Below are 13,646 nucleotides of genomic sequence, written 5' to 3'. Positions count from 1 at the left end.
GAGAGTGGAGACGTTAAGATAACTCTACCATTTGTTGAACTCCTACTATGTGCTAGAAGCTTTGCTGGCATTATCTCACTTAATCCCTGCAAACATAATGGCTGATTTTTATCTCCATCTTATCAAAAAGGAAATTGAAACTCAGAACAAATAACTTTCCAAAAATCATACAGGTAGTAAGTGGGATTCAAGTCTAGATCTGTTCAACTCCAGTCCTATATCTTTCTATTAAAATAGGCTGAGACTAAATAAGAGAGAAATCAGGTTTTCTTATCAGTAAAAACTAGTTTCTCTGTTAGTAAGCCCTGTAAATGGTACTGGGAAGGAAGAATTTAGTTACATGTTTATGGTTTGTTGGGCAAAGATTTTATTTTGGGTGTGTATTTCCTTTGTCTCTGGAGTTCTTGGTATATTCTCAAATAAAAACATTTCCTGTTTATTACAGACTGGGCTAACATCCAATAATCAAGCTATATAAACAAATTCCAACATTTTTCTATCCTATGTGGAATTGCATCCTGTGTATCTATGGTTGACTGGCTCAGTGGTCTAGGAAATGGTGCCAATTGAGTCCAGGTCATGGGTTAAATCTACATTTCCTAAATGTGTTTTATAGAACATACCAGTTCTACATGACGTTGACAGATATTATTCAGGAAAAAAAAGTGAGCATCTAGGAATTTTCACAGCCATTAATAAAGTCTGGATTAAGCCAAGTTAAACAAGTTTATTTCAGACTTTCCTAGACCTTAAAATATTAACATATATGGTATATGTAATCTTCGAGGGGAGGTATAGTATAAGTGTTTTCAAAGTTTATGTGGTTCCAGAATGCTTTATCTGAAGAATATCTTCTAGAATGGGTATTATGTAGACCATATTTTGGGGATGATGAGTTAGATGCCTTATAGGCCGATTAGTTTTGTGGTAGCATACTACATTGTTGGCCACAGGAGGGACGGTATAAAAGTGTAAACAAAGGAGCCCATGGTCTGGCCATCCTAGTGAGCGGCACAAAAGTGTTGGTACAGAGCCTGGGTGACCTTCTGAAGGGACATTGTAGAGGGGATTCCTGCATAGAAGGGAAGTTGAACAAGATGGCCTTTAACTTTTTCTACATTCTAAGGTGTTTTGTTTCCATGAAAATCACAATCTCTTTTAGAAAAACCAACAAAAAGTCACATCTGTAATTGTGTATCTTAATGAGGTAAAGTCTCAGAAGCCATGACAAAGAGATCCACAATACAATGCTTTAAATAGAGTAGAGGTTTATTTCTTTTGTACAAGTCCCAAGGTGAGGGGTGCCTGGGTGGCGCAGTCAGTTAAGTGTCCAACTCTTGGTTTCAGCTCAAGTCTGATCTCAGGGTTGTGAGATCGAACCCTGAGCCAAGCTCTGCATTTAATGTGGAGTCTGCTTGAGTTTCTCTCTCCCTCTCCCTTTGCCTCACCCCATTGTGCTCGCTCGCTCTCTCTCTTTCTCTCTCTCTCTCTCACTGAAATAAATAAATAAATCATTTTTTTAAAAAGTCCCAAGGTGAGTATTCCAAGTTGGCTTGACTCCACAAGATGCCTCGTCCCAATTTCCTTCCACCTCGTTGCTCTGCTCCCCTGAGGTATTAGCCTCTTTCACGTGGCTTCAGCTAGCTCCCTTGTCCATGTACTTTCCACTTCACAAGAAAAGAGATTCTGGTCAAGCAATTCCCTTCCAATTACTTTAGGCTGAAGTTACCTACATCAATTTGCCCACATGTCCCTGGGAACAATCTAATCACATGGCCATGCCTCACTGCAAAGTGAGACTGGAAATCCCGTCTCTAAGTGGGCAGTTAGGTGCCTAAGAAGAAGGGAAGAAGAGATTTGGGGAGGACAGCTAAGACTCTGCTATATTATAGTTGAGATAAACACTAATTGGTAATCACTGCTTAGGCATTACTGCCATTTACTAATGAACAGCCAGTTCAGACTGACCGAATCCTTCCAAGAAAAATATTGAGTTCCTGTCAATGTGATACTCAAGTACTCCAATTTATGAAGCAAGGAGTTTCTCAGAAGAGTTCTGATTATCTGTAAGGGCTGGAGCATCAGTGCAACAAGTCTGAAGGAGCTTTAAGGGTCAGTAAACAATTCATCATCAATTTCCTTGCAGGCCCATTCTTTATTGTCCTCGGTTCCTTAGCTGTTTTTTTTTAAATGGCTCAAGAAGGGAGAAAACCTGGCAAATCTCCTAGATTTTCTAGACTTTACACAGCCTCAGCAATGTGTAACACTGAGGGACAAGCCCATAGGAGAGAGTAAATAATTATAATAATAATTTTAATGATTATTATTATTATGCCCGTCAGATAGGAAACCAGTTGTATTGTAAATATTTTAAATTTTCTGTATTTATGCTGTTTTGACATTTTAAAAAGAAACAACAACATACGTTTCTGGCTGGGGAAAGACTGTCCCTCTCTGGGATAGCCAATTCATGGAGATACTAAAAAGGACCCCTGGGGCACCTGGGTGGTTCAGTCAGTTAAGCATCTGCCTTCAGCTCAGATCATGATCTCAGGATCTTGGGATCAAGACTCACATTGGGCTCCCTGCTCAGCAGAGAGTCTGCTTCTCCCTCTCACTCTACCTCTGTCACCTGGTCATGCTCCCTCGCTCTCAAATAAATACTATCTTAAAAAAAAAAAAAAAAAAAAAGGACCCAACCAGACACATACCCTTGATATGCAAACTCACACATCCAGAGCCTTACTTCCTCTATCTGGCCAAATACCCCAGAGAGCAATATTCTTCTGCCTTAGTCATCCCAAGGCCAGGGGCCAAGCAACTAGGACCACCCCTACAGCCTGCAGAAACTACTCAAAGTAGCCAATCCAGACTGTTTATCCTGCCCTGCCTTGTCCTTCCTAAGGAAACCCCAAGAAAAGGTCTGGTCTAAGTCTTCCCCATTTCTGCCTTTTGCTGTCTAACCACCCTGGTGACTTTCCCATGTATGGAAATGACATGCTGCATGGCATGCTGTACCCTCGTGGACATTGTGAGTATAGTAAACTTTATTTTTTTTCCTGAGCTTCTCCTCTGCTTCTTGTGGCTGCACCTGACTGACCATCTCATAAAAGGATGCAAGGCACCCAGTCAAGAGCAGGTTTTAGAGCCAACCAGAGAGCCCTGAAAATGGATCTGCTGGTCTACCTGTTTCACTCCGTCTCTCCCTCAGGGTGCAGCCACGCATGCTAGGTATTTGGGGTTCTATTTCTTTCCTTAGGGTTACTCCCAGGCAGTAGTGACAACTCCTTTTGCAAAACCAAGATCACTATCAAGTCTGCAGAGTAGGTGAATTCCATACGGAACAATTCAGAGGACAAAATGCCCAAAATTCCTTCTCTGACCACCTGGATCAGAAATTTCACCATCTCTTGGGCCGTCTGGGTGGCTCCAGTGGGTTAAGTGACAGACTCTTCTTTTCAGCTCAGGTCATGATCTCAGGGTCATGGGATTGAGCCCCGAGGTGGGCTGTGTACTCAGCAGAGAGTCTGCGTGAGTTTCTCTCTCTCCCTCTCCTGCTGCCTACCTCCCTGCCACCAGAATAAATAAATCTTTTTTTTTTTTTTAAAGAAATTTTACCACCTCAGGTTCTCTGGTGATTTGAAAAATTCAGAGGTCTTAAAAAGATTCCTGTTAAAGTGAAAATATCTGTGGGAGAGAAAAATATCACAAGCAAGTTGTCCTCAAATCTAGGCATTTTACTTAGGTCCTGCTTTTACCCTACTATCTCAGAATCTCTAAAATAGGACCTGGGCTTTTCCATTTTGTTTTCAACTTTCCAGATTATTCTATATTCAGTTTTTGGAACCAGGAACTTATGCCATTCTCAGTTAATAAGTTAGAGATTCATCAACACCTGAGAACTGTTTTAAGGGACGAAAACTTGGGAGAGGGAAAAGGAAAGAGTAGGAATGGGAAGGCTCTGGAAATTCCACAGAAAGTCTCATGAACATGGGTGCTTCCTTCTTAATGTCTTTTTTTTAAACCTTAACTGAAAAATGGCCATTTGTCAAACAATATACTTTATTAGCTTTCTCAGTTCTGAAGTTCTCACATCTTATGGAAATGTCTTGATCCCATTCTCTAATTGCTAGGAAATATCATGTCACATTTTATTTTTATCTCTTTGTTTTCTCCTAATTCATGAGATCAATAGAGCATGGGTATTAAGGTTTGAATAATCTTCCAAATGTGGGAGGAATCCTGAAAAGGTCTTTCACTCCATTCCCGGTAGATCTACGGAACTTCTAGGAGATGTGTTGGTTTCCAGGTATAAAAACTGAAAGGGAAAGGCAATCCACAGCCTACTGCAGCATCCTTTGCCTGTATGCATCAGATCTTCAGCTCAGGGGCCTTTTCCTTCCATTGAACTTCATCTTTTCTGCTTGATATTCAAGTCTATTTTTTCTGGTTTTCTGCCTTCTGGAGAAATGGAGAACAGCTGGTTAGAGACCTCCTATTCCCTGAAGGCCAAAGAATTCCCCATTAACATTCTTTTTTTTTTTTTTTTTTTCAGACTAAATAACTCTGCTCTCCATAACCTTTCTATGGGCTCATTTCCTATTCCCTTATTTTCATAGCTCTCCTTTGGATGTAGTTTCTTGTAACAAGACATGAATCAATGCCAAATATAACCAAAGAGTTCTTTCCTGTCTTTTCGAAGACAGTCTACAAGTTACATGACTGTCCTAATTTAAAAAAACAAAAACAAAAACAAAAAACAATTTTGTTGGCTATTGCTAATTGAGATTCAACTTGTGGTCCACATTTTCTTGGGTTATTGGGGAGGGCTATTTGGTAGAGATAAAATAGCTCCAGGTTAGAAATCCAGATAGTTGTGTTCTAGACCCAATTTTATCACAATTAAGCTATATATCTTCTTACTTACTTTTAAGAATGCATTTAGATTTGTTTGGTTCATCTATAAAGTAAATCAAATGGACTAGTTGACCTTTTAATTTACTCCTCCTGTGAATTCTTGTTCCTACTTTCTTTTATTTTGATTCATTTCTGTTTTTTCAATAACCAAGTTATCTGAACTCCCGCAACACTTTCTTTATACCTTTCTTATAGATGTAACATTCCTTGCCCAGAATGTAATATTTTATATCATATAAGACACGCATGCCACAGCTTTCCTACCAGCTTAAAAAAAAAAAACATTAAAAGGCAGGACCCACATAACTATGAATGGCTTTAGCACAGTGCTTTATCAATAAACAGTTGTTGAATGAGTCTATGCATAAATATTTAATGTTCTCCTGTCAAATCAAAAGTAGCAATTTTTAGAGTGGGGAAATTATGCTGCCAAATTCGTCCTATGTGCCCCGGCAGCCCTATCTCTGCCCCCACTGTGGTGAGATGTCTCCACTATCTGTACTGGCCTCTTGCAGATAGTCTATTGCACGTAGATATGTCAATGACAAGACAGATAACTGATAAACAAGGTTGTTTTCCCCAGAAGAAACTCAGAGACTTCAAAAGATTTGCAGAACAAAAAGAACAAAGACTCCAGACTACAGGCTAGAAAGAAGGAAAGACTAGAAAAGTATAGAAGAGTTTGAGTTGAAAAAGAAGTATCTGAAGTAGAAGGTGAATAGATTTCCTGAGTGGCCTCTGACCAAGAGATTAAGCTCTACCCTGAAGGCTGGAGATAGAAGTGTAATATTTGGGCTCAGGGAAACTGGTGGGAATAGTCTCAAAAACTGGACCCTTATCAGCTCTGGCCACCTGTGATTTCCTAACTTGTAAATACTTTGAACTTCTATTGACTCACCTGCTAGAGAGCCCATATTACTGCAGGCCAGAGGCCCAAAAAGCATGGAGTGTTGTCATGGTGACAGCTCACTGTGAAAAGTGACACAAAGTGGAGCTGGAGGTCAATGTGAGAGATTGGAGGGTTTCTAGGCTGAAAGCACAACAGAGAGACCCCAAGCTCTGGGGAACAGGCTAATGATGAGCTGACTGCTGGTTCTACCTCCCTGTCAGAAGGCCAGCTTCAGGCATAGCTAATCTACTATTGACCATTCTTAGGCTCTTTTCTTAGAAGGAAGCCAGCAGGCCTAAAAAAAGGTAGTTTGCAGTTTATTTTTATCTTCCTTAGGTCTTCAACTAAGTGGAATAGAATTTGATGGGGGCCAAGTCACCAGAAATCAATAGAGACACCATAGACATTTATGTTCATGCAGAGATCACTCCCTAGTACCTTCCATGACCCGGGGATTCAGGGCCAACCCAATACAATTCTGTGTATAGAATAAGGATATGTTCTGAGCACCAGAATCACACCCCACTCCCCATCCCCCTTGCTTTTCACTCAAATTGAAACAATTTGGTGCCACTCCCGGATGAGCTGGAGGCCAAGGCCTCGAGAACAGAACAAGAAGCACCCTCTTATCTAACAAGAAGATGATATTATTTCATTATTACAGCCTACAAGTGGCCTTCCAAGAAAATTGTCCTTGTGATCTGGTTACTTGCAGAAGGAATGGTCACGAAGTAACTAGTCTAAGATTAGGGCACCGTCCCTGGCAACCATCTCCTAAGTTCTTCCAGGCTTATAGCTAGGAAAGGAGTCAGTGAAGCATCTTATTCTAAGGGTGGTCTCTGAGGTTTCTCTGCCAGAGTCTGAAGCTTGGTTCTACCTCTGAGTAGTTGGATGGCATTTATGTAACAGCGCCGGGCCTCAGCTTATTCACCCATAAAATGGGGATATAATTATTATCAGTAGTTATTATTATTATTATCTCATAAGGTTGTTGTAGGATTGAATGTAAAACGCTTAGAACAGTGCTCAAAAAATATTAACTATTTATATAGGGCTGCTAATTCCTTTCTCCAACCCGGGATCGAATCCCACGTCGGGCTCCTGGTGCATGGAGCCTGCTTCTCCCTCTGCCTGTGTCTCTGCCTCTCTCTCTTTCTCTCTGTGTGACTATCATAAATAAATAAAAATTTAAAAAAAATTCCTTTCTCCAGATGATGTCATCCATTCCCAATATGTAGTTGTTAAATTTTCAAAAAATCTGAAAGGGCTAATTACTCAAAGCTAAGCATTCTGTAGGTATGGTATTATCACTATGTAGTTTTTGTTTAGAGTTTTTGGTTATTGTTTAGTGGTCCAGATGAACACTTGGGTATGTCAACTTTCCAGTGCTACTGCATTGGAATTATTGCGGCAATGCTTGATGGCATAAAACTTGGCAATCTCTGTCATCAATTATCTGTCAGTTAGTGAGTTATCCAAAAATAACTTCCTGAGGATACTCTTGGCCCTTCTCTCCCTTGGCTCAACTCAGAGGGACAGTGGGGTGGCTTCCATTTAGGCATAGTTCTTGTCTGGTTCCTAAATTTTTATAATAGTATATCAATTCTTCCCCCGGATTGACCGAGTCTTAAAACATATGGTTTTGTCTTAGACTTGTTAACACTGGAGAACTACATTCCAGATATTTGTCAGAGGATATAATTTCTAGCATACTGCTGTAGTTATAAAGATATCAAAAGCCCTGCTGAGAAAAATAATAGTCATAGCGGATTGTGTGTCTTTCTGTACTCTTAGGTCAATGGTTTCCCAGATTTTTATATTTCACAGACCACTTTTAAAAAATACGAGGATGGTGACTGACATAGGTTGCTAACTTCCTTTACCAAGCAAGGATGTAACAAAAGGATGGTCTTCTAAATTGAAGTTTCATAGTAATTTAGTGCTATGAAACCTTTACTAATCACTGCACTGTTTTTAATTTTCATCATGAACCCATGGAAATTTCATCACCGACTGCCAGACTGGTACCTGAGAACAAATGGATAATTTACAACTTATCCCTCGATGAAACCAGATCATCAGTGGCTTCACACCTGGGATGCATCATTATGGGTATCTGCAAAAGTGCCTCTACTGAATTGTGCTTTAATATGATGCCCTTGGCTAAATAAAGAGCATTATTAAAAGGGTTCCTTTGAAGCTTTTCACCTCATTTAGTTCAAAGATGTTGCAAAGACATTATTGTTTACATTATTCAATGATCTCTTTTGGAAGACCTACTGAAGAAACCTCTCTCTGGTCTCAATGACAGAAGTACTTGGACTTGTCTGAGCATTGGATTGACTTGGCTAATCTTCTATATTATTTGGCTATTTTATTCCACTTCAAACATGCCGCTAGAAGTTTTTAATTCAAATACATGGCTCACCTCTATAAGCACACAGAATTTCAAGAAATGTAATTTGCACGTTCACCTTGTTCCTGACTCTGGCTATTCTCTTACTATGAGTTTCTTTTGGCCACTTTTTTTTTTTTTTTTTTTTTTTTACCCCTTTGACATTGCTGTACTATATATTTGTTTGTAAGCCATCCTAAATCCTTCCAGAGCTAGAAGGGATATATTTAAGCACATAAATTAGTCAATGGAGGCCCACCTGCGACTTAGAGCTTCATGAGGATCCTTAACTGCCCAGGGGGTCCGAGAACATATCCAGAACTTGTCTGCACAGATTTCTCTGTGCTGACTGGACAGAAAATCGGCATATGTAGCCCACCGAGATGCTAACAGCTGACACTGGCCTGATTGTTGCTTTGCTCTGTATTTTAAAAGGAGCCATCAAGGACTTACCTAATGTGAGTGACATGGGAATTTCAAGTGCTGTAGAAAAGCCAGCAAGGGACCTCATAGTAGTGTTTGTCCAACTATAGAGCCCGACGTATTAGGGGGTTATAAAATCAGGGTTATGATCAACAGTTTTTTAAATAAAAAATTTTAAATTTTTACTGTACCTTCATTGTATTTATTTATTTATTTATTTTTGTAACTTCACTTTATGGAAAATAGAACCAACAGGGTGTGTGTGTGCACGCGCGCATGCGTGCACACACCTGCACACACACACACAGAGGTGTGGGGAGAGATAGATTTATTTTAAGGAATTGTCTCACATGATTGTGGAAGCTTGGTAAGTCCAAAATTTTCAGGATGGTGGGCAGGCTGAAGATCCAGGGAAAAGTTGATACTGTGGTTTGAGTCCAAAAGCAGACCGCCAGCAGAATTTCCTTCTCCTGGTAGAAAGTCCTCCTTTATTCTGTTAAAATCTTCAGCTGATTTGATGAGGCCTACCCAAAGGGGAGGGCAGTCTGCTTTACTCAAAGTCCAGCAACTTAAATGTTAATCTCACCCAAAAATATTCTCACTGAAAACACCTAGAATAAAGTTGAACCAAACATCTGGTCACTGTGGCCCAAACAAGTGGACACATAAAATTAACCATTGCATGTACCTTAGTTCAGTTTCACAGATCTAGAAGAAAACAGTGGGTTTTGCCTAAACTACCTAAGTTATTGCAGGTGTAAAGAACAGATTCTAAATGAGCTATACTACTGGTATGCTGGAGGCACCTCCTACTGGCTCCTTTTTTTAAAAAAAATTTATTTAAATTCAATTTAATTAATATACTGTATTATTCGTTTCAGAGGTAGAATTTAGTGACTCACCAGTTGCAAATAATACCCAGGGCCCATTACATCACATGCCCTCCTTAGTGCCCATCACCCAGTTACCCTACCTCTTTACCCACCTTCCCTCCAGCAACCCTCCGTTGGTTCCCTATAGTCAAAAGCCTACTGGCTCTTGATTATTGATTATGCCCTTGTCATCTTCCCAAGTCAGAGTTTGGTGACAACATCACATTGGTCGCCTGAAGTCAACCATGGGGAATGCTAATTCTCTGTTAGTAACAGAGATACTATAATGAGGAGGGTCCTCCCACATTGCTGGCTTGCCATCATACCACTGGATATGTTAGCTTTTTAACAATGTGTTAAGAAGGCTGCAATTTGGTTTAACAGGGATGATATCAAGTCCAAATATGCAACATTTCTGATTTTAATAACAAAAATAAAGAATAGTTCTAAAATATACACAGGTCACACTTTCAAACTGACAGGACAAATGGCAACCAATATCATCAATTGATAGTAGCTCATAATACTGATTTTCCAATATCTGAATAAATTGATTCCTACGAAGTAAGCATATGTACACTCATTTTGTTTTAAAAAGAATTGTTAAATTACTATAGGAATTTAATCAGCAAGATCCCATCTGTGGGGAACTATACAGGACATGTGATCCATTTCTTAGATAAATATATTAAGAAGGAGAGAGAGAGAGAGAGAGAGAGAGAGAGAGAGAGATCCTAAAGATTGAAGCACAGGTTCTCAAAGACAGTACATATCAGAATTGCCTCGAAGGCACTTTGTGAAGTCCCACCCCCAGGCTTTCTGATTCAAGGAGCCTTGGCTAATGCCCGAGAAATTGCATTTTTTAGAAGATTCCAGCTGATTGTGATGCTGCTGGTCTGCGGACCATACTTTGAGAATCACTAGATTAGAGACAAGACAAATTTACAAATTGCAATATATGGACTTTATTTGAATCCTAAACCAACTGTGAAAAAAAATTAGATAATCAAAAATATTTGCCTGCTGGGGCGCTTGGGTGGCTCCGTGGTTGAGCGTCTGCCTTCAGCTCAGGTCATGACCCCAGGGTCCTAGGATCGAGTCCCACAACAGGCTCTCCGCAGGGAACCTGCTTCTCCCTCTGCCTGTGTCACTGCCTCTCTCTCTGTCTCTCACGAATAAATAAAATCTTTTAAAAAATTGACTGCTGGCTATCTGCTGATATTAGGGAATTACTGTTCTCTTTTTCTGAGGTGTGATCATTGTAGTCTGGTTGTGTTTTTATTAAAAGGTATTTACATTTCAGAGATACGTCGTAAAACATTACAAATGCAAGGGTAGGATATCTGCAATTTATTACAAAATAGTCTGTGGGGTGGTGGTGAGTAGTGAGGATACTGCGGAGGAAACCAGATGGGCCAGAGTGACCATCGCTGAATATGGGGGATGGGTACGTCCACGGGACCTTATCATGGTGTTCTCCTTGCTTTTGTGTACTCTGTAACAAGTTTCAAAGAGGAAGAATTGGACTCCTATCCTTTTCAAAGTCCCTTTCACTTCTGTAAAACCAAGTCATCTTTTTCACTCATTTCTCATGACAAAAATAAAGGCACGGGTGCCATTCATTAAAAGGGCAAAGCTTTCATTAACTATTTTTTAGCCAGAAAAGACTAAATTCAGTTGAATCCCATTATAATTCAGAGTCAAGGACACAGAATGGTTACAGCACTTCCACCTGGCTGGACGCATGTGGGGGCATCATCCGCCCAGTGCAGAACTCGCCCTTTCCTTGCTCACCTCTTCTCTTGGCTTCACAGCAAACCTGTCCTACTCCATGATAACACCCAGGAGCCAAATAGAGCCAGGAGGTTGCTACTCATCAATTTTCAAAGACTAGGAGAGGGGAAGGCCCAACTTTTGATGCTTCCCTCTGCTATGACATCACAGCTGGGATCGGGTGTGTTATAATACCTACCAATTTTATTACAAATACTCAGAAGGAAATTTTTAAAAAAGGAATTGAAAGAAGTACCGAGAAGAAATTCTCTCTAAATAGACAATGGCTCTTCTTTGAATGAGTATTTCTTCTTTCCCCAGAGGTAACCTCTGATCGCTGCACTTTAGAACTGAAAGAACCCTTAGGATCTCTGTAACCTAACTTCTCCATTTAATAAATGATGACATTGATACCCAGTGAAGTCACACAAATTAGCCAGAATGAAAAAAAGTGGCTATGGGCAGATACCTACCCGCATATAAAGAGCTTTTTGGTTGAGTGAAAATACAGAAGGAAGATAGGACTCACAGAATAGCTGTGTGTCAGCAAAGCATCTGTAGCGTGAAATTTTTAAATGCAATTCTATGTACCTGTTGATTTTTGTTCTAAAATTGGAAATAGAGTTGAGGGAGTAGTCTGTCAATGGATTCAGTTAAATATATGTGAGCATTTAAGCATTTAAAGAGGGAGTGTTGCTGCTACTCTACGGTGCTGAAAAGAATGGCAGTAACGACACTTCTCAGCCAACAACTGCCCACATCTTGGAGCACTGTGCACTAGAGGCTTTAAGTGTCCCATTCCTCATGCCACACTTCGACCCCATGCCCACTCTGCAAGGTCAGTCTTGCTATTCTCTACTGTGTAGTTGTGGAAACAGAGGCTCAGAGAAATTAGTAATATGTCCAAACTCATCTCGAGGGGTGGATCTAAGCCATCCTTCCCAATCCCTGCTAGTCCCTTCCTTAAGACTTCTGTGCTTCGGAAATTTCTACAGGTTGTGTCTGCAAAGGAGCCCCAAGCTGGGGGTGGGGGTGGTGACAGAAAGTGAAGATGGAAATGCAATGCAGGCTCTGTCTGAAGGAGGCACACTTTTTAGAATCCACACAAATTGGCACTTTCGTGGGCCAATCCTTCTCCAGCTAGTTCCCATGCTTTGGGAATCCTTCTCCAAAGAGTCAGAGTTCCTGGAACTCCTCCCTTGTGTCTAACAGACCTGGAACTGCCACGGTGCATTTTGTCTGCACGAGGTGCTGCATAAATGTCATGACGAGTACGGTGGCCTGGGCTGGAGTGGGAAGGTGAATAGACTGCAGGTGGGTACCAGGTGACTTTAAGGGGCGATGGAGTGTTCTAAAATTGGATTGTGGTGATGGGTGCACAATCACACATTTAGTAAAAATAGTAACTGTTCATTTGTGGGGAGTGAACTTTATGTGTGTAAATTGTACTTCAATAATGCTGATTTTTTTTTTTTAATGTCGTGATCTGATTGGAAATTTCTTAAGCTGGAGTCACTCTAAAAAGCCACTCCATAAAGATTTTTTTAAGAAGGCTAAGAATAGGAAGCCTGGGTGGCTCAGTGGTTGAGCATCTGTCTTTGGCTCAGGTCATGACCTCAGGGTCCCAGGATCGAGTCCCACATCGGGCTCCCTGCAGGGAGCCTGCTTCTCCCTCTGCCTGTGTCTCTGCCTCTCTCCCTGGGTCTCTCATGAATAAGTAAATAAAATCTTTTTTTAAAAAAAGCCCAAGAATGAATAGTGTCTTGCTACAATTAGATCATGACATGGGATTTGGAAATTTAAAGATCAGGGTGGGCTTTGCAGGCCTGGAAGACCAGCGCTGTCCCACAGGGCCCTGACCTCAGATGGACACTGCCCTCGGGTTAATGCTGTGCGTTGCCATGCATCTCGAAACTCTCAATGATTTCATCTTTGAACTTGTGTTCTGTAAGTGGAGGGGATAATGCGGCATGTGTGTGAGCAGAGAAGGTGCATCATGCAACATGTGTCCGCAGTTCCTTGTCCCCCGCGTCCCCTCCATTGGCATATAGCACAAAGCACTGCTGGCGGCCGGTGAGTGCAAAATGCCAGAGTGAGAGTCCACTGCAAGGCCTGGCAGTCAGCAAGGCTGCGGGGGAGAAGGAGGCAGGCATGTTATCCTACAGCTGGTAGGTGGAGGGAAGGGAAACGGCAGCCCCCACGAGGCCTGTTTGAGACAGAACCTGCTTTCCAAAGCAGAAAGAAGGCAATAGCATCTAAGAAGTGGGAACAACCCAGAAACCCTGTCGAACCGTTTCTGACTTGCATTAGTTTCTTCCCTGTGCTGGCCACGCACACTGCTGCTGGAGAAGGGGAAAGACAGAGCAACCCCTGGTCC

At 41.1% G+C, this 13,646-nt stretch overlaps 1 long non-coding RNA gene across 1 annotated transcript; it reads left to right on the top strand.

The window, feature by feature from the left end:
- The first annotated feature begins 2,689 nt into the window (after positions 1–2,689).
- LOC112678905 (uncharacterized) lies at positions 2,690–8,814 on the top strand. Its single transcript, XR_003147970.3, has 2 exons — positions 2,690–3,031; positions 7,827–8,814. It is a non-coding gene; the product is annotated as an uncharacterized LOC112678905 (long non-coding RNA).
- Positions 8,815–13,646: the final 4,832 nt, after the last annotated feature.

This window comes from Canis lupus, chromosome 22 (genome assembly GCF_003254725.2).
Source record: "Canis lupus dingo isolate Sandy chromosome 22, ASM325472v2, whole genome shotgun sequence".
NCBI lineage: Eukaryota > Metazoa > Chordata > Mammalia > Carnivora > Canidae > Canis > Canis lupus.
This window is presented reverse-complemented; position numbering and strand designations above follow the sequence as displayed.